Source organism: Phocoena sinus, chromosome 13 (assembly GCF_008692025.1).
Source record: "Phocoena sinus isolate mPhoSin1 chromosome 13, mPhoSin1.pri, whole genome shotgun sequence".
Classification (NCBI taxonomy): domain Eukaryota; kingdom Metazoa; phylum Chordata; class Mammalia; order Artiodactyla; family Phocoenidae; genus Phocoena; species Phocoena sinus.
Window position 1 is genome coordinate 68,392,875 of NC_045775.1, and position 22,272 is coordinate 68,415,146.

Below are 22,272 nucleotides of genomic sequence, written 5' to 3' on the forward strand. Positions count from 1 at the left end.
ATTAACAAATTGAAGAATAAAAACAATATGATCATCTCAATAGATTCAGAAAAAGCTTTTGACAAAATTCAACACCCATTTATGATAAAAACTCTCCATAAAGTGGACATAGAGGAAACATACCTCAACATAATAAAAGCCATATATGACAAGCCTATAGCAAACATCATTCTCAATGGTGAAAAACTGAAAGCATCTCCTCTAAGATCAGGAACAAGACAAGGATGTCCACTCACCACTTTTATTCAACATAGTTTTGGAAGTCCTAGCCACAGCAGAGAAGAAAAAGAAATAAAAGGAACCCAGATTGGAAAATAAGAAGTAAAATTGTCGCTGTTTGCAGATGACCTCACACTATTCATAGAAAATCCTAAAGATGCTACCAGAAAATTACAAGAGCTCATCAATGAATTTGGTAAAGTTACAGGATACAAAATTAATGCATAGAAATCTCTTGCATTCCTACACACTAACAATGAAAGATCAGAAAAATAAATTAAACAAACAATCCCATTTATCATCGCATCAGAAAGAATAAAATACCTACAAATAAACCTACCTAAGGAGGCAAAAGACCTGTACTCTGAAATCTATAAGATGCTGATAAAAGAAATCAAAGACAAGGCAAACAGATGGAAAGATATATCATGTTCTTAGACTGGAAGAATCAATACTGTCAAAATGACTATAACACCCAAGGCAATCTACAGTTCAATGAAATCCCTATCTAATTTACCACTGGCATTTTTCACAGAACTAGAACAAAAATTTTACAATTTGTGTGGAAACATAAAAGACCCTGAATATCCAAGCAATACTGAGAAACAAAAATGGAGGTAGAGGAATCAGGCTCCCTGACTTCAGACTATACTTCAAAGCTACAGTAATCAAAACATTATGGTACTGGCACAAAAATAGAAATATAGATCAATTAAACAGGAAAGAAAACCCAGACATAAACCCATGAACGTATGGTCAATTAATCTATGACAAAGGAGGCAAGAATATGCAATGGAGAAAAGACAGTCTTCAGTAAGTGATGTTAGGAAACTGGACAGTTACATTTAAAAGAATGAAATTACAACATTGTCTAACACCATACACAAAAATAAACTCAAATTGGATTAAAAACCTTAATGTAAGATGGAATACTATAAAACTCCTGGAAGAAAACATAGGATACTCTTTGACAAAAATCACAGCAATATCTTTTTGGATGTGTCTCCTAAAGTAATGGAAATTTTAAGAAATTAAACAAATGGGGCCTAATTAAGCATAAATGCTTTTGCACAGCAAATGAAACCATAAACAGACCCAAAAACCATCCACTGAATGGGAGAAAATATTTACAAGTTATGCAACTAACAAAGGATTAATCTCCAAAATATACAAACAGCTCATGCAGCTCAATATCAAAATAAATAAATAAAACCCAACCCAATCAAAAACTGGGCAGAAGACCTAAATAGACATTTCTCTGAAGATATACAGACGGCCAACAGACACATGAAAAAATGCTCAACATCACTAATTATTAGAGAAATTCAAGTCAAAACTACAATGAGGTATCACCTCATACCAGTCAGCATGGTCATCAAAAACTCTACAAAAAATAAATGCTCTAGAGAAAAGGGAACCTTCCTGTACTGTTGGTGGGAATGTAAATTGATAGCACCACTGTGGAGAACAGTATGGAGGTTCCTTAAAAAACTAAAAATAGGTCTACTATATGATTATGTAATCCCACTCCTGGGCATATATTCAGAGAAAATCATAATTCCAAAAGATACATGCACCCCAATGTTCATTGCAGCAGTATTTATAATAGTCAAGACATGGAAGTAATGTAAATGTCCATTGACAGATGAATAGATAAAGGAGCTGTGATACACAAACACACAAACACACACACACAAACACACACAATGGAATACTACTGAGACATAAAAAATAATGAAATAATAACATTTGCAACAACATGGATGGATCTAGAGATTATCATACCAAGTAAAGTAAGTCAGACAAAAAAAAAATCAAATGATATCACTTATATGTGGAATCTAAAAATGATACAAATGAACTTATTTACAAAACATAAATAGACTCACACACATAGAAAACAAACATGGTTACCAAAGTACAGGATGTGGGACGGATAAATTAGGAATTTGAGATAAAGATATACACACTACTCTATATAAAATTGATAACCAACAAGGACCTACTGTATAGCAGAGGGAACTATACTCAATATCTTGCAATAACCTATAATGGAAGAGAATACAATAAAAAGAATATATATATATATATATATATGTATGTATATGCAAACTGAATCACTTTGCTGTATGCCTTAAACTAACACAACACTGTAAATCAACTATATTTCAATAAACTTAACTAATTAATTAAAAAATATATTTCCATTCCCCCCATGAGGTATTTTTCTTCTGCTCAATGTTATTCTTCATTAATAATCATGAAACATTTACCCATTTTTAGATAATTGATTAGAAAGTTTGATTTAGCATTCTTCTAAAATAAAGTTCCTTGTAGTCATAAACAAACTATCTTGCTATTTATCTATTTCCAAATTCCTAAGAAGAATATAATGTGCGGGAGAAATTTCTACCTGGAAGCTTCTTGAAAAGTAAAGTATGTGGATCCTTCACTGTCTGACAGTATTACAAAAAAATATTGAATACTGTGAATTTATACATATCTTGACAGGGACTTAAAATGTATATTCGACCTCTACTATATGATCAATGAAATATTTCTAACTATACAAACTCTTAATATACAAGATAAGAAATAATTTTCTTAAACAAATATCATCCAATTTGTCCTTTAATGCTGATTATTATTTCTAATACAGGAGATTTATAAGTTATTCAAATTTATAAATAATTCCAGTTTGGTTTAAAACTGCATTGAAGGTTAGAATATTTATTAAGAAAATATTTTAAATTACAAATAGTATAATCCACTTTATGGACAAAAGGAAAAAACATATATATATATATATATGTATGTTTGTGTATTTGTGTGTCTATAAATATATCTGTATATAAATATATATGTAGATATGTAAACATAAAAAGTAACAGAAGTTTGCAACCAATGTTATGACAATGATTAGTTCTGGTAGGAATAAAAATGGGAATATTCAAATTTAACACACTGTATTTCTATATATTTAAATATCTTATAAGAATACCTGGTTGCATTATTATAAAATATAAATATATGATTAGATAATATATTTGAAAAATAAATAAATGGATCTTTTACCTTAAATTTAAATACTTGCACATAATTCTACTATTCTATGGTTTTATTATTTTTGCAGATTATATATAAACCTGCTGAAATAGAGTTTTTAATTATGGTGATAGAAAGGGATTTATGCTTTTATTATTGTTTTTTAATCATTAACCTGTTGTCACAAACTGTTTTATTGTTGTTGAACTTTTTTTTTTTTATCACAGATTTTAAATTCCATAGTTATCAAACCCTGAATGCATGGATCTGTCTCCTGGCTTTTAATAATATTTGGTTCACTAGTGAATGGAACTTAAGCACTTATTATACTCTTTTACATTGTGAAAATTAATAAAGTAAAACCCCACTAAAATGAAGTTGTGAGGCTATAAGGAGGAGCTCTAACATGCATACCACTTCAGGTCCATACAGATCCCAATAGGAAGAGGTACCTTGCATCTTTGGCAGAAAGTGACACTGCTTTACTACCACCAGCAGGAGGAAGAAAGTTTTTTTCCTTGCTTGGCAAGAGCTCAGGCAGTGAGAGACTGTCACAACTCAGCCAATGAAAAGCCACTATACTTTAAACTCCCAGTTTCCTCCAATGGGCTTTTGGTTTATAACAGCCCCTTACAACTTCCCCTTTCCTATAAAAATGTTTTCTCTACCTTACCAGTCTTGTGTGTGGTTTGCCATAGTTTCATGTCATGAATCACATAAGAATAATTTGGATATGCAAGCATGATACAAGTAGGCAAAATCTGAATATGCAGCCTAAAAATGAAAGCCTTTGATTAGTGTTTTCTGTGGGGATGTCTGTGGGGAGGAAAGGAAAGTCGAAAGAATAAGTTATTGACTATGGATTCAGAGATCTAAAATGTATTGTAATGAATGGGAGAACTAATCAGCAGTAAATGGCATAGGGATTTCTTTTGTGAATGTGCTTTTGCTTTTAGAGAGTCAGAAAATATTCTCAAGGTTATATGGACTGATGTAAAAGTTCTGTTTAATAGTTATTCAACTGTAATATTCATCATGATTTTTATATTCATGGTGTCAATTTGATTTTACATACATTCTTTTTTAATTGATACACATTCTAGTTACAAAATTGGATGTTTCAGATGTACAATATAGTGATTCAGTATATTTATGGATTATACTCCGTTTAAAGTTGTTATAACATATTGGCTACATTCTCTGTGCCATATCATACATTCTCATAGCTTATTTATTTTATACATAGTAGTTTGTACCTCTTAAGCACCTACCCCTATCTTGCCCCTCTCCACTTCCCACTCCCCACTGGTAACAAGTTGTTCTCTGTATCTATGAGTCTCTTTCTGTTTGGTAATATTCATTTGTTTGTTTTATTTTTTAGATTTCACATATAAGTGATGACATACATTATTTGCCTTTGTCTGACTTATTTCACTAAGGATAATACCCTCTAGGTCCATCCATATTGTTGCAAATGGCAGAATTTTATTCTTTTTTATGGCTGAGTAATATATATGTATTGTTCTTTTTCTAATTCCTTTAGATGGTAGGTTAGGTTTTGTATTTGAGACTTTTCTTGTTTATTGAGGTAGGCCTCTATTACTATAAACTTAGAATTGTTTTTGCTGCATCCTACAGATTTTTGGAAAGTTGTGTTTTCATTTCTCTTGAGGTATTTTCTTCTTTCTATTTTGATTTCCTCAATGACCCATTATTTTTTAGTAGTATGTTGTTTAGCTTCCCCTTGTTTGTGTTTCTCCCATTTTTATTCCTGTAATTGATTTCTAGTTTCATAGCATTGCAGTTGGAAAAAAAATGCTTAGTATAATTCCATTTCTCCTAAATTTGTTGAGATTTTTTTTGTGGCCTATCATGTGATCTATCCTGGAGAAGAACCATATGCACTTGAAAAGAATGTGTATTCTGCTGTTTTTTGGATGGAATGTCATATAGATATCTATTAAGTCCAGCAGTCTAATGTATCATTTAAGGTCACTTTATGCTTGATTTTCTGTCTGGATGATCTTTTAATTGGTGTAAGTGTGGTGTTAAAGTCTCCTACTATTACTTTATTATTGTCAATTTCTCCATTTATGTCTATTAATATTTGCTCTATATATGTAGATGCTCCTATGTTAGGTTCATAGATGTTAATGAGTGTTAAATTCTCTTTTTATATGCATTCCTTTAATATTATATAATCCCCCCTTCTTTGAGTTTTGATATAGACTTTGTTTTAAAATCTATTTTGTCTGATACGAATATTGCTATCTCTGCTTTCTTATATAATTTCTGTTTGCATGAAATATCTTTTTCTGTCCTCTCACTTTCAGTCTATTTGTTGATACTTGTTTTCTCATTGTTTTTGCACTTCTCTCTCTTTTTTCTTTTTCTTTTAGTTTCACCCCTTGTGATTTGATGATTTTCCTTAGTGGTATGCTTGTTTTTCTTTACCTCTAGTTTTTGTGTATCTATAGTAGGTTTTTGATTTGTGGTTACCATGAAGTTCATATATGTTGACCTATAACTACTTGTTTTAAATTGGTAGTCATTAAGTTCACACACATTCTAAAAGATCTATGCTTTTTTACTCTCCCCACCACTAGGTTGTGTTTTTAATTTCATATTTTACATCTTCATATCTTTCCTTTATTGTGTTGTATTTATTATATTGTACTTACACTTGAGTTTTACCATTTTTGTCTTTTAATTTTTGTACTAGCTTATTTAAGTGATTTATCCACAACCTTTACTATATATTTGCCTTTACTAATGGGAATTTTTCTCTCCTATAAATTCTTACTTCTTTTGGTAGCCTTTTTTTTACCACTTAAAGACCCAGCAACACTTCTTGTAGGGTCATTTTAGTTGATAAACTCTTTTAGTTTTTTGTCTGGGAAACACTTTATATTTCTTTTAATTCTGAATGATAACCTTGAAGGGTAGAGTATTCCAGTAGTGGGTTTTCCCTTTCAGCACATTAAATATGTCATGCCACTCCCTTCTGGCCTGCATGGTTTCTTCAGGAAAGCCAGCTGATATCCTCATAGGGATTCCCTTGTATGTGACTATTTGTTTTTCTCTTGCTTCCTTTAGAAGTCTCTCTTTATCTTTAACTTTTGCTATTTTGATTATTATATGTCTTACTTTGGGTCTCTTTGTGTTCATCTTGTTTGGGGTTCTCTATGAATCTTGTAACTCTATTCATTTCTTCAGCTTTGGGAAGTTTTCAGCCATAATTTCAACAAATACATGTTTGACCCTTTTCTCTCTTTCTTTGACTTCTGTGGCCTCTATATGTGAATGTTATTACACTTGATGTTGTTTCAGAGTTCACTTAAACTGTCTTCATTTTTATTTCATTTTTCTTTTTGTTCTTCTGACTGGGTGATTTCCATTATTCCATCTTCCAGATTACTTATGCATTCTTCTGTATCACCTAGTCTTCTGTTAATTCCTTCTAATGTGTTTTTATGTCAGTTGTTGTTTACTTTAGCTCTGTGGGTTGCTTTATATATTTTCTAGTTCCTTGTTAAAATTCTCACTGTATTCTTCTACTCTTTTCCCTTGTTCAGTTAGCACTCTTATTACTAATGCTTTGAAATATTTACCTGGTAGATTATTTATCTTTCTCTAGTTGGTTTTTCAGATTTTTTTCATTTATATCTTTGAGGCAAATTTCTCTTGTCTTCTCATTTTGTTTTTCTTTCCTGTCTCTATGAAATTAGGTGAAACAGTTATCTATCCCCATCTTGAAGTGATGTCCTTGTGTGGGAGTGTCCCTGTGCTAGTTAACTGTCCCTTCAGAAAGCTGTATCTGAAGTGAGCCTGGGTCAATCTTCCCCCAAGGTGTACTGGCAGATATCTCCTTGGTAGGAAGTGGGGCTGGAGATGCAGGGACTAGAACCAGAGCCAGTAGTGAGCTGGGGTTTCTTTTATGCTCAGTGACCATCACCAAACTATTGGACGCAGAATAGGGTTGCAAGGTTCTAGAGAAGCCCAGAGGGCCAGGTCCAAGCTGGTTATGTTCCCTCTAAGTGTGCCCTTTTCTGCTTCTCATCAACAGAATATTTGCCCCAGTGGGTAGCAGCACTGCAGCAAGTAGGCTACAGCAGGTGCCTGATTCAGGTTGGGATGTTCAAGGCAGAAGTTGCTGTAAACTGGCTAGAGCCTGAGCAGTTTTAATATACTTCCTCTGCCTTGTTCCTGGGCGTAAGCAAGCATGTAAGCACTTGACACAGTCTTGGTTTCTTACAGCCTTCCTGTAAATCCCACTGGTTTTTGAACCAGCTAAGAGGGCTCACCTTTTTGGTGTCATATACCAGGCCTGGGGACCCAGTATGTGCCTTGAATCCTAACTCCTCAAGAAAGATCTCTGAGCCCACCATAGCCCCCTCCTCTTCTGTGTCTGCTGCTACTGGTGTGGGTCCTGACCTGTTCACTTCTCTTCCCTTCCTACCTGACTCTGTGTGGATCTTTCTTTACAGTTTAGTTGTAGAAGAGTCTTTCTACCAGTCTCATTTGTTTTCAGTAAGAGTTGCTCCACATGTAGATGCATTTTTGATGTGCTTGTGGAAGGAAGTGTGCTCAGTGTCCTTCTACTCTGCCATCTTGATCTCCTCCCCATTTACTGGCATTTCTAACTGGATTTGGGATATATCTCAATCTGAGATAATAGAGAAATTGACGTACTCGAGTGTTATTGAGAAATTGCAGTTAAATTAAAAAAGTTATCAGGGACCACGATGGTTTGAAGGGTCCGTAGAGATTACTCTTTGTAGTTCTGTTGTGATATGTAATGTTGGACAATACTTAGAGGGAAATGGTAGATTAAGCACTATCCTGGGAATTTTGATATTTCTCTATGGATTTTTTTCTTCATGAATAAAGAGAAACATAGATTGTACTCATATGTTTATGGTTACAGGGTTACAATATTTTTGGTTTGAATGTTGAATGATGAGAGATACTTTTAAATTGATCATTTGCACTCTGGCCAGAGAAAAATTCTTTTTAACATTTTTTGCTACATATTATCTTCCTAAATCAATGTAGTATAGTTAAAGATATATTCTCTCATTTCTGTGGCTGAATCTTTGATACACATGAGGCAGTATAACATAAACACCTGTTTCCCTTTTTCCCCAATCATTATCTGCAACCCTCAACATTATGGCACTCCATCAAACTTCTCAACACAACCCCATATATTCCCAGCTTATTAATCCTATAAAGAAGTGCCAGGTGAGATGAGGGTGTTGTATGCCAGTCTTGAATATTCAGATTATGCCTTGAGACTGAACAAGACTCTTCAACAAATTTCTATCCAACTTGAGGAAAACCCAGAGGATTTTTTTTTTAATGTTCTGTCCAAGTTTACAAGATTAGGAGAATTACCAAACTGTGTTATTTTTCCTTAACTCCCTAGGCCCCCCCCCAAAACAGTGACAGGCCTTTTGGTTTTTCCTCTCTTTGTTGTTCTTTAGTTCTGGTTACTGAATATTTATTGGGTTGAATAATCCAGGTGGGCTAAAAAGAAAATATGCAATTTTAAATTGCAAAAGATACACAGAAATCATTCTGCAAAGGGTATTTTTCTCACTCTTATTTTACCTAAGCATCCTGCTCATTTCTAAATTATGCAAAGGGAGTATAATATTGTGTTATGAATTTTATTCACCATTATTAGTCATTATACCTTATTATGAAAAGAGTATCTGAGATATGGGTTCCAAAGAAAGGTCAACACTTATGCATAGACCCTAATACTCAATGTATGACACAATATTGAAACAAGAGCAGAGATAGAGACTATAAACAAGTTGTGCTCAGTTAATTTTTACATAATATGACATAACTTTTAACACAATGACCAAATTAATAATGATAAAAATAATTGAAAAATTAGACATATTTATCAAATAGTTCCTAACAAGTTATGATTATGTTAAGTTTAAAGAAACAAAATTACCTCAAGATAAATAGGCCAAATTTAAGCACAGAGTGAGGCCATTTTCAAATCCTGGATGATGGAAAGTAAACAACTGTTCAGCAGAATTAGTGTAATCAGAGTGGTTAGAATAAATTCTCTTAACTTCTTGATAAAGAAGAATAATAAGCTATGTAGCATGTGCGCACACACACACACATAAACACATGCTCAGAGAACACAAATTGTATAAAGTTTTAAAATAAAACAATCAACCATGTATTCAGTCATTCAGCTTTGAATCCTGTCTTATGCAGTATGTGCTCTTTTTTCTCTCCATGATGTCTGTGAAAGATCTTAGATTGAAAAAGCACACAGATCTGTGTTAGGTTAATAACTTTAGTAAATCTTGCTTTGTGACTGTTGGCAAGTAATTTAAGCTCACTCAATGTAGTTTCTTTATCCATAGGTATGTATATTTAATTCTGAATATACTAAATTCTCTATATCTATCTATCATACACCACACAAAACTGTTACAAAAAACAATGAGGCATTAAAATTAAGCATACACTGAAGTACAGTTAATAAAAATTTTACAGTTATTGTGATTGTTAAAAGTGTTATAGTTGAAAATAAACACCAATTATAGGCCATGAAAACATGACAATAGCTAAAAACTTGTTGAGTTTATCATATTCCTGGCCCAAACTTCTTCCCAATAGCCCTCTAAGATAGGTACAATTACCCTTACACTTCCTTTATAGAGGCACACATAAGTTAAATAATCTTACCACAGGTATACAGTTAGTAGAGTGTGGCACATATATTTTAAATCAGAAGGGTGGACTTTAGAGTTCTAGTTTTTTTTAACCTAATCTTTTAAAATTGAGATATAATTTACATACATTAAAATAGACAAAACTTACATGTTCAATTCTGTAGGTTTTGACAGTTGTATACACTAATATACACTACTGTAATCTCTCAACCACATAACAGAACATCTGACATCTCAGAAAGTGCTCTCTTGCCTCTTTCTACAGTCAAACTCAATTCTCAAGGAAGTAACCACTGTTCTTACTTATCTCTGTTTTTTCATATCAATGGAAACAGAGTATTTATTTTTGTCTTTATTTCTTTAACTCAACATAGAGTATTTAAGTTTTATCCATATTACTGCCTTTTTAATTGTCCATTCTTTTTAAAATTTCTAATGAGTAGTCCATTGTATAATATACCACAGATTATTCATTCATTATTGCATTGATAAAGTTATGAGTGCTTTTTCCTGTTGGAAGGAGTAGAGGGGCACTTTTATAAATAAAGATGTTCTGAATATTCTTGTACAGAAATTTTTGTGGGCCTATGTTTTCCTTTCTCTGAGATAAATAACTTGAAGTTGAATTGCAGAATCAGAAGGCAGATGTTAATTTTCAAAAAACTGCCAAGCAGTTCTACAAAGTGGTTATATTATTTTACAATTTGATATGTAAGAAATATTTGATATATAACAATATATAAGTTTTGATTGCTCCATACCCTCCTCAAACTTTGGGGTTTTCAATCTTTTAAATTTTAGCCATTCTCAGGAGTGTGAGGGAGTAATCTTATTGTCAGAGATACAGCTCTTAACCACAAGGCTCTATATCCTTATATACAATGCTCAGAAACACTCTGATTTCAGTAAACATATTTTAAACCACAATAAAGTCATGAAGATCGCAGTCAGGTTACAAGGCATGGTAGAATTTCCACAGCAAATTGAGAGAAAGTATTAAAATATTCTCTAGAGAGAAGCAAGATGTTGATATAAGGATGAGTGACTGCAGTTCAAATTGAACTTCTCTCCTTCAAACCAAAATGGAAATTTCTTTCACATTATGATTCAATTCCCAAGAGAATAGCTTAACTGAATAAATCCCAGATCATTTTAACTTGACCCCCAAAGCCAGCTTTATTTTCTTTTTTTAGATGTTTGTCCTCAGGGCTTCTGTCAAAAACCCTGACTGTGAGACTGCTAAGAGAAGATGGAAGCGACAAGTACCACAGGTGATGAAAATAATCTATGAACTAAAACTCCCAGGGCCCAATTACCAGCTGCAATATTGAAGAAGTCAGATTCATTTCTGACTTCAGACATTCTATTTTCAACTTATTTTGCTGTCATATCCCAAATATTAGGAAACAAATGTTTTATCTACAAATTAAGTTAATGTTTTTACTGAAGATGGTGTATTATATTTAAAAATTTTCAACCCCTTTATTAAGTACAGTTAATTATAATTGTATGTAACTCATTACTTGCCCTACTACTTATTCCTAAAAATCAGGGGCCAACACTACAAATTTTATGCTTTTAAAACGTGTAAAAGCCTGAATCAAAACTTATTCTCTAAGAAAGAAAATAAAGATCTATTTAAACTTTTAAAAAGCCTGTCTTCTATTTAAAACTGCTTCTCATCACAATTTGATAAGAAAAATTAATGTAACATTTTTTTCTCTTGGAAAGCAATCACTTGAAAAAATTTTGGTGGTTTTTAATAGACAATTTTATCTCTGTTTGGATATGGTGAGTCTGCTATTCTATTTATCTTCTAGACCAAGACATTGTTGACTTTGATTTTGTAAACAGAGACAACGAAATCCAATAGGCTGAGTCATTTTTTTCTCAAATGGGAATATGCAGAAATCTCAAGGAAATTAGATTAATTTACACATGTCAAAAGAGAAAAGATGCAGTGTTTAATGTAATATATCTCACTGAACTTTAATGATTTAACTACTATAAATAGAACACAGAAAGGACTGTATTCCAAACACACATGATCACCTATAAACTGAGAATTATAATTATATTAAATATGTGATATTTTGTACACTTAAAATAAATGAGGAAATAGTAAAATGTTAACATTGTACATTCCACTTGACACTTCTACTAAATATTTGAAAATCATCTGGTGCTTTACTAAACCTAATACTATCTATATAAAGAAGATTCCATCAACCAATATATACTTACAGAACTAATTATTTGTTTGGTAAATTAAAGATATGAACTTATATCAGAAAGACATGAGGGTTATATGGTTGTAACAATCTTGTGACCATTATTTCTGCCTTGATTAGGCAACACTTATCAGATAGGCTTATGCCTTCTTCCCTCTAAGCACCAATACTGACTTAAAACACCTTAGCCTAGTAAAGAGAGTAGTTTTTCCACAAAGAAAGAAATAATGATTAAACAACCATATGTGTTAAAGTCAATTTAAAATAATTTTAAATAGTTTGGATATAGGTTCTCTAAAATTAATCTGCAGAACAGTTGACAACACTAGCTATCAACAAACAGCTGGAAGATTGACCACATTAATATTTTAGATGGAGACAATTTACCTGAAAGTAAAAATTCACGGGCTCCTGAAAGAGTTGTAAGCATTTAAATATCAGATCATTGACATTTAAAAAGGTAGAGTGATAAAATTATATGATTGTATATGCTATCATTAATTATATGGTAGGAACATAAATTTACTTTATGGCACACAGGTTCTAAACATTCGCTAAAACATCTGCTCATTCTCATAAGAAGGGATCCTTTGTTAAAACATGTCTATACATAAGCTGCATGATCCCATTCCATGTGTTGTATCTAACCCTTTTATAAAAAGCTAAATTATGTGTATGTGTAGTTTTGTATAACTTTTTTTGATAAAACATCAATACACTTTTGCAATGCCATTCAAAATATGTTAAAATTCAAAAATTCTGGGAAAACTCTTATGTTTTTTATGCCTGTCATGGAAAATTTTACCTATGTTCACATATTATTATATTCTGAGTTTTCATATATCTCTTTGCTATTTAAAGCAGAGTGAATTTAGGAAATGAGATTGTGATTACAGTGAGTATGTATTTTCAACCAGATATTTTATGTTGTGTCAAACAACCTGAATCATCTAAGATTTAAGTGACTCAATAAATCAAATATTTTATGAGGTAAAATAATCAGAATTTATGAGTCCTCAAAAATTTAATTCAGAGAATTATGAACATTGTTCTCCAGATTTAGTAAAAATAAGGTCAAATATAACCTTAGCTTAAATTCCATATGTCATATACGAATGTATCATTTTATAAAGCAACAGTTTATAACTCAAATAAAGCAAAATAAGACTGAATAATGTTACATAAAATTACATATACTTGTTAGTGAAAGTACATATGTATTTGATTTTTAAAAATTAGTAGAACTTTGCCAATATGATTATAGAAAATGCAGGAACAGAAAGAAAATAAAGATTGTCATTTTCCTATTCATTTGAAAGGTTGCTGATAATGTCATAAAATGATCACAGTCTTCAAAGAGATTTGTTGTGAGTTTTTGGCTTTAGAGTTGTCTTAGGGAAGAAATAAGATAGAAAATGTGTCAAAAAGTTCTCAGCCTGTGCCAGACATATTGATACCTGTAAAATTTAAAAAATGCACAACAAAACTCTATGAAATTAGCAGCCTTCAAAGCTTTCCTTCAGAAGCTCACAGGAAAATATTCATGAATACAGAAACATAACAAACAAAAATCTCACAAGAATCCTCAAAACTAGGAAAAATTTAAAACCTGGGGAGAATTAATAATAATTTTAACATAGATGAAGTCAAATTAAGAATAAAACTTTCCAAGGTTTCAATACTGCAAGTGACCTTTATTAATGAGACAGTGCCAAAAATCCACTTCACCATCTGTCTCCTGACCTAGGGACTTCAGAATATTAACACCCAGGACACTGAGTATTTGTCCCTTTGTGCTTCATGGATTTTTACTTTAAGTCAGTAAAATATTATTGTATGTATACTGACCTTACAAAATGAAAACAGTTGTTCTAGACAAATACCATTTTATTCAAAGATGAATAAATTAAGTAGAGAAGCAAAGAAAATAGTAATATTGAGCCACTGGAAAGAAAATATTGTAGAACAAAGGAAAAAGAAGAGTACCTGGGAATCTGAGGAATAATCACACACTGGCAAATAGGGGGAATTGAGTAAAACCTTCAAATATATTAGAAGCAAACACAAATTTTTAGAAAGAAAAATAAAATCTTATAAGGTGAAAAACAATGTGATCCACATACTGACAACATCAAATTCTGCTGAGGATGTGGAGTAATAGGAACTCTCATTTATTGCTAGTGGAAATACAAAATGGTACAGCCATCTTGTAACACAATTTGACAGCTTCTTATAAAACTAAACATATCCTTAGCATACCATCCAGCACCTGCACTTCTTGATATGTACCGAGAAGAGTTGAAAACTTATGTCCACACAAAAATTTGCACACAGATGTATGCCTGCTACACAGATGTAGCAATTGTATGCATAATTTACACAATTTGGAAGCAACTAAGATGCTCCTTGGTAAGTAGGTGAATGGATAAGTAAGCTGTGGTACACCCAGACAATAAAATGTTCTTCAACACTAAAAATAAATGAGCTTCAAGCTATGAAAAGATATGGAGTGATCTTACATTTACATTACTAAGTGAAATAAGCCAATCTGAAGGCAAAACTATGGAGAGAATAAAAAGATTATCTACAAGATTCAAAATGTTTGCTTGGTATAGGGGTGGAAGACATAAGTAGGCAGTGCACAGAGGATTTTTAGAGCAGTGAGAGTACTCTATAAGATATTATAATGTTGAATACATGTCATCGTAAATTTGTCCAAACACACAAAATGTACCACACCAAGAATGAACCCTAATGTAAGTATGGACTCTGGGTGATTAGGATGTGTTATATAATATAGGTTAATTCTTGGTAAAAATGATGTGCCATTCCACTGAGTGATGTTGATATACATGAGACTATGCATATGTATGGGAAATCTCTGTACCTTCCTCTCAATTTTGTTGTAAACCTAAAACTGCTCTAAAAATAAAGTCCTACGTTTTTTTAAGAACAAAAAACTAGGTGAATTCTGGGTAAATATGGTGGATTTAACTCAGTGATCTAATGTTGATCACTCATAAAAAAACCCTCTAAACTATATTAAAGTAATGATCTGTTAAAAAACATAAACACAGAGGCTGATGAGAATGGAAAAGGAGACAGTAACAGATGATGAAATTCAGATGGGTAAGTAGTAATACACACAACAGAAGAGAGAAATGCAAATCCTATTCTAAGAGATGAAAACTCAAGAAACAACTGAATTTATTTCATAAAATTCTCATAATCTCAAATTATGGCAGTGCCACATATGTTGAAATTAGGGTTAAAGTGGGAAGATGCCCTAAAATAATATGGGCTGATTGTAAGCTGTTCAGAATTAGTTAGATACTTAAGTCTTTCCCCACTTCATAGTCTCCAGAAATAAATTCATTCTGCCTTTCCAGTCACATTGTAGTTTTTTATCCAGAGTGGTACTGCCCATCGGGAACACTACACAAATCTGAGGGTTACAGTACTTTACTGAAAATATGGAAGATAATTTATGTGCACTCTCTATCAACACTCCTTAAAACCTAATCTCTCCCTATCTTACCTCAGAAAATACTAAAACCTAGGCATTTAACCTCTTAGTAAGAGATTAAGACGTATTTCTCTTGGAAATGTGAAAACAAGCTTTAGATGAGAGATCAAAAGCTGCTGACATAATGCAATCTTCAACAAATGGCCAGGAAAAATCATCCAGGGAAAATCAAAAATGATATGCCTATTTATTTACTCAGATGGTATAATCAGTTCCTTGATCAACTAACCCTAAATGTTATAGAAAATTGTGAGGATGACCCCAATATTTTATGTCTCACTGTATCAAGCACTCTTTGTAGTTTCCTGCTCAGTAAGTAACACTGAACTGAGTTGTGTGCTTTGATTTGAGATATTAACTAATAAGAAAAAAACAGAGACTTAAAATGGGCTTATTCATTGCTCTTGTACCTCTACTATCATCATGAGAATTGCTCAAGCTAGCCTGCTGGAAAATGAATGCTACATAGAGAGCTGATTCACTCCAGAGCCCTAGAACACAATATCTCTCCAACTTCTAGCTCTGCCTGACCCACAGATTCATGAGTAAGACAGGTAACACAGAGATACATGTATGAGCTCAGCTGAACAGAATAATTCTGGTGAAGTCAGTCTAGATTATATTAACTCCTTAGATATTTGACAAATGTACTTTAATTGTAAAGGTTACTGAGGTTTTGTAGTTCTTTGCTATTAAACAATGTTGTGGAAATAGTTAACTAATATGAACGGCAAAAGTCATATTTCAGGTATAAAAACTCTCTAACATGAAAGATAACGAACAAACTCAAACAAAAAAGCAATATTGAAAAAATGGAGATACAAGAATATATGCAGAGAGAAGAAAGCAAAAATGAAATCAAAACTGTTATTGTCCTCAAAGAGATAATTTTGTATCCAAGAATCAAAAATAGAAAACCATTCTTAAAAATAAACTTTTAGAGGATAAAATAAACTCTTGGAACTTATATGTACGATAACATGTGTGAAAAATTCAATAGAAGATTTAGAAGACAAAATGGAGAAATTTTTGGAGAAAATATGGAAAGATAAAGACAACAGAGGATAGGCTTGAAAAAAAGAATATTAGATCACCAGTCCAAGAGGTCTTAAAAATGTAACTGGACATTCAGGACTAGTAAAGACTAAAAAAAATAAAAAACAGAGAAAATCATTTAAAAATAATAATTAAAGGAAAATTTCCAGAAATGACACAAATAAAATGTTTACAAATAATATCTAGCACTCACTCAAGGCACTTGTGAAATATTATAAATCATATAAAACAATTTTCATACAAACAATGGGGAATTATAATTCATTTAGATTCCTAATTGAATACTGAATACTCAAAACAATGAAAAACATCTTTATAATTCAGAGGTAAAAGTATTCAAACTATAACTCTTGGTCCAACAAAACTATCAAAGGAGAATGAAGAATAAAGATATTTTCAGACATTGAATGATTCAATAAATGTACTTACCCTACTCCTTTTCTCAGGAGACAAAAATGTTGTTCAGTCAAATGAGGGAGTAAATCAGGAAGAAAATAGAAAGTGCCAAACAAAAGAGGAATTAAGAGAATTTCCAGACAGTTGTTCATAAGCTATTCATAAACTAAAACCACTTCAGATTGTAACAAGTTATAAAATTACTAATAAGTACCTGCAAAAGTAAGTGTAAAAAACCTAAAAACTAAAAAAAAAACTTAGGTAATTTTGAGCCCTATGTAAAATTAAAATGTACAGATAAGGTAAAAGTAATTACAGACTCTTAGGTTTCTTAACTCTGAATATATCATGTATACTCATTATTATGGAAACCTTTGATATTAAGTGAAGTATTTATATATCTGTAGTAATACATAATTGCAGATATAAAAAATGGAGGGAGGAACAGGATGAGAAAGGAAGAAAAGTGAAAATCTCATCCTCCATGATGCCAAAATTTAATAATCATAAAGTTAATGATAATAACAATAATTAAAAACTGGTTAAAATAATAAATAGAAAAATATTATGTTTTCCTAGATATGGAATTAAATATCAAAACGACTTGTGCATTGAGGAGGAGATCAAGAAGGCAGAGTAGGAGGATATGGAACTCACTTCCCTCCAAGAACACATAAAACGAACATCTACAAGTGGAAAATTTTTCACTGAAAACTAACTGGAAGCTGGCAGAAAGACTCTTTTACAACCAAGGCTGAAAGAATTATACACATGGACTCTAATAGGAAGGAATAGAAGCAATCAGGTTGGGACCTGTGCTTGTGGGAAGGGACTCAGAAGAAAGGGAGATTACATGGATGGAGATCCTTCCTGGGCACTGAGTGGTTCAGGTCACATATTTGGTACCTCAGCTCTGGGTTCTGACACAAGAAGATGAGGCTCCTTGGCTGGTTAGAGAACCACTGATACTTGGGGAAGCCTGGGCTCCTACAACACTTTCTTGCTCCTGAAGCAGAACAGAGAGGTTGGTTTGAAAACCACGGAAGTGGCTGGCCAGTTTTCTGTGACCACCCAGCTTGACCCAAATGAACACTCCAGCTCCACTTGCTTCATGATGCAGCTCCACACTGGGATGAGAACTTGACTGTTAGACAAAGAGATGGCTCAGACCTAAAGTGCTGTCTGAGCAGGCAGAGGACAGCCATTACTGGCACTTCAGAAGCATCCCTGAACTCTGAGGGGAGAGCTGAGCTGTAAGAGACAAAGGAGTCTCAGACCTGCAGCATCTGAGCAAGGCAAGGGTTGCCATTACTGGTGCATTACTGGTGCTTACACAGGTAGCAACTCAGAAGCAGTTTGAGTCTTTGACCCCGGCTGAACAGCAACACCCTGAGCCCAGATCCATGCTGAGTTCCCACACCCACCCCTCTTGCTCCAGCACTGGTCCCTTCTAGGGTGAGGGTGACAGTGCTGGGAAGGAGAAGGGAACACACTTAAAGGGAATGGAACCAGCTCAAGCTTCATCCTAAAGACTTCTGCTTCAGCAAACTGGGACCCAACTCCACCCCCAATAGGGCGGTGACAGCCACTGAATGAGGGATTCCCCAGCTCACAACTGGCTCTGGCCATAGGCTCTCAAACTCCAGCCCCACTTCTTATCAAAGTGATAGCTGTCAGCCTATCCTGAGGAAAGAGTTAACTTGTGTTCATTCCAAATCCAGCTCTCCCACCAAAAGCAACTGGGCACACATTGACTGTATAGAAATATTCCTGCATAAGATGACCCCTTCAAGACCATGTTAGGTGTCTGTTCTACCTAATTTCAGAGACAGAAAAAGTTAAGCAAAATGAGAAGACAGAAGAATTTGTCTCAATTGAAAGAGCAAGTGAGAACTTCTGAAAAAAAGCAAATATTAAAACAGAAATAAATAATTCACCAGATAAAGAATTTAAAACATTAGAAACAAGAATGCTAACTGGATTAGGGAAAAGAATAGAAGAACACAGTAATAATTTTAACAAGGAACTAGAAAATATAAAAATAAGTAGTAAGAACTGAAGAACAAAATAACTAAAATGAAAAACATATTAGAAGAAATTAATAGCATACTAGATGATACCAAAGAATGAATAAATGATCCAGAAGACAGAATAATGGAAATAAACCAACTGGAATAGCAAAAAGAAGAAAATTTTTAAAAACTGAGAGCAGCTTAAGGGATCTCTGGTACAACATCAAGCATACCAACATTAACACTTCAGGGATCTCAGAAGACGAAGAGAGAGAGAAGGGAGTCAAAAATGTATTTGATGAAATCATGGCTGAAAACTTCTCAAATCTGAAGAAGAAAACAGACATCAGGTTCAGAAAGCACAGAGGGCCCAAAACAAGATGAACCAGACAGAAACACTTAGAAATATCATGTTTAAAATGGGAAAAGTTAAAATAAAGTGAGAATTCTATAGGCAGCAAGAGAAAAAGAAATAGTCACACACAAGGAAACCCCTATAAGGGTATCACATTGATTTTCTGCTGAAATTTGGCAAGCCAGAAGGGGTGACCTGATATATTTAAAAAACTGCAAGGAAAAAATAAAAACCCTACAACCTGATAGTCTACACAGCAGGATTATCATTCAGCATTGAAGGAGTGATAAATAACTTCTCAGAAAAGCAAACTTAAGAGTTCATCAATACTAAACCTACCCTACAAGAAGTGTTAAAGGATTACTCTTTTTTTTTTTTTTTTTTTTTTGAGGTAGATGGGCCTCTCACTGTTGTGGCCTCTCCCGTTGTGGAGCACAGGCTCCAGATGCGCAGGCCCAGCGGCCATGGCTCACGGGCCCAGCCGCTCCGCGGCATGTGGGATCCTCCTGGACCAGGGCACAAACCCACGTCCCCTGCATCGGCAAGCAGACTCCCAACCACTGCACCACGAGGGAAGCTCAAAGGATTACTCTTAAGTGTAAAAGAAAAGACTACAACAAGGAAAAATAATTTAAAGGAAAGGAAAATCTCACTAAAAAGGGAAAATATAGAGTAAAGGCTGTATATCAACCACTTAAATAAGTGAGTATGAATATTAAAAGAAAATTATATTAACTATACAATAAACTGTTAAGGTATAAACATGAAAGAGTAAAATATGATATCAAAAACAAAATGTGGAGGAGGGGAGTAAGAAATGTAGATCATTTAGAATGTTTGATTTTAAAGGACTACCTGTTTAAAACAAGTAGATATAATTATATATCAACATATATAAACCCCATGATAACCACAAATCAAAAACCTTCAACAGATACACAAAAACTAGAGAGAAAGGAATACAAACTTACCTCTAAAGAAAATCATCAAACCACAAAGGAAGAAACAAAAAGAATAAAAGAACATAGAAGAACTACAAAAACAACCAGAAAGTAAGAAATAAAATGACAATAAGTACATGCCTATAAATAATCACTTTGAATGTCAATGGACAACATGCTTCAATCAAAAGGCATAGGGTGGCAGAATGGATAAAAAAAAAAAAAAACACCCAAGACCCCTCTATATGCTGATTTTAATAGACTCACTTCAGAGCCAAAGATACAGACAGACTGAAAGTGAAGAGACAGGAAAAGATGTTTCATGCAAATGCAAATCAGAAAAAGGCATTGGTAGTCAGGCTCTCATCAGACAAAATATACTTTAAAGCAAGTCTGTAACAAAAGGCAAAGAATGGCGTTATAATGGCATAATAGTAAAAGGATTGATACAAGAAGTGAATATTATACTAATTAATATACATGCAATAATACAATAACAGTAAGAGACTTTAATATCTTACTTGCAGCAATAGACAGATCATCCAGAAAGAAAATCAGTAAGGAAAGAGAGATCTTAAATAACAAGTTAGATACCTAGAGGATATTTCATCCAAAAACAATAGATTTTCAAGTGCATATGGAATTTCTCCAGGATAGAAAGCATGGTAGGTCAAAAAACAAGTCTCAACAAACTAAAAAGTGTATACGTGACATCAAGCATTTTTCCAAGCCCAAAACTATGAAACTCAGGCTTCCCTGGCGGCACAGTGGTTGAGAGTCTGCCTGCTGATGCAGGGGACACGGGTTCGTGACACGGTTTGTGCCCCGGTCCAGGAAGATCAAACATGCTGTGGAGTGGCTAGGCCCATGAGACATGGCCGCTGAGCCTGCGCATCTGGAGCCTGTGCTCTGCAATGGGAGAGGCCACAACAGTGAGAGGCCCACGTACCGCAAAATAAAACCCAAAAAACTAGAAATCAATTACAGGAAGAAAAATGGGAAAAACACAAACAACTACAAGACTAAAAAATATGCTACTAAAAACCAATGGGCCAATGAAGATATTCAAAGTGGAAATCAGAAAATACCTTTAGAAAAATGAAAATGGATATACAAATTTCCAAAATCTATGGTATGCAGCAAAAGCAGTTCTAAGTGGGAAGTTTATAGTGATACAGGATTACCTCAAGAAAAGAGAAAAATCTCAAATAAACAACCTAACCTACCATCTAAAGGAATTAGAAAAAGAAGAACAAACAAAGCCAAAAATCAGCTTAAGGAAGGAAATAATAAAGAAAAGGGAGAACATAAGTAAAATAGAGACCAAAGAAAACAACAGAAACCATCAATGAAACCAAGAGTGTTTTTGTTTGTTTTTGTCTTGTTTTGTTGTGCTTTTTTGTGACAATAAACAAAAATGACAAGCTTTTAGTCAGGTTCAACAAGAAAAAATGTGAGAGGATGCAAATAAACAAACAATAACTGAAGGAGGAGAAATCACAACCAATCTCATAGAAATAGAAAAAATTATGAGAATACTATGAACAGTTATATGCCAAAAAATTTTTCAGAAATATAAACCTGTCAAGACTGAATCAGGAAGGAATAGACAATCTGAACAGATAGGCCACTTGTAGTGAAATTGAATTTGAAATTTAAAAACTCCCAGCAAACAAAAGTCTAGGACCAAACAGCTTCCCAGAGGAATTCTACCAACAGATAAAGAGCTAAGAACTATCCTTCTTAAACTATTTCAAAATATTGAAGAGGAGAAAACATTA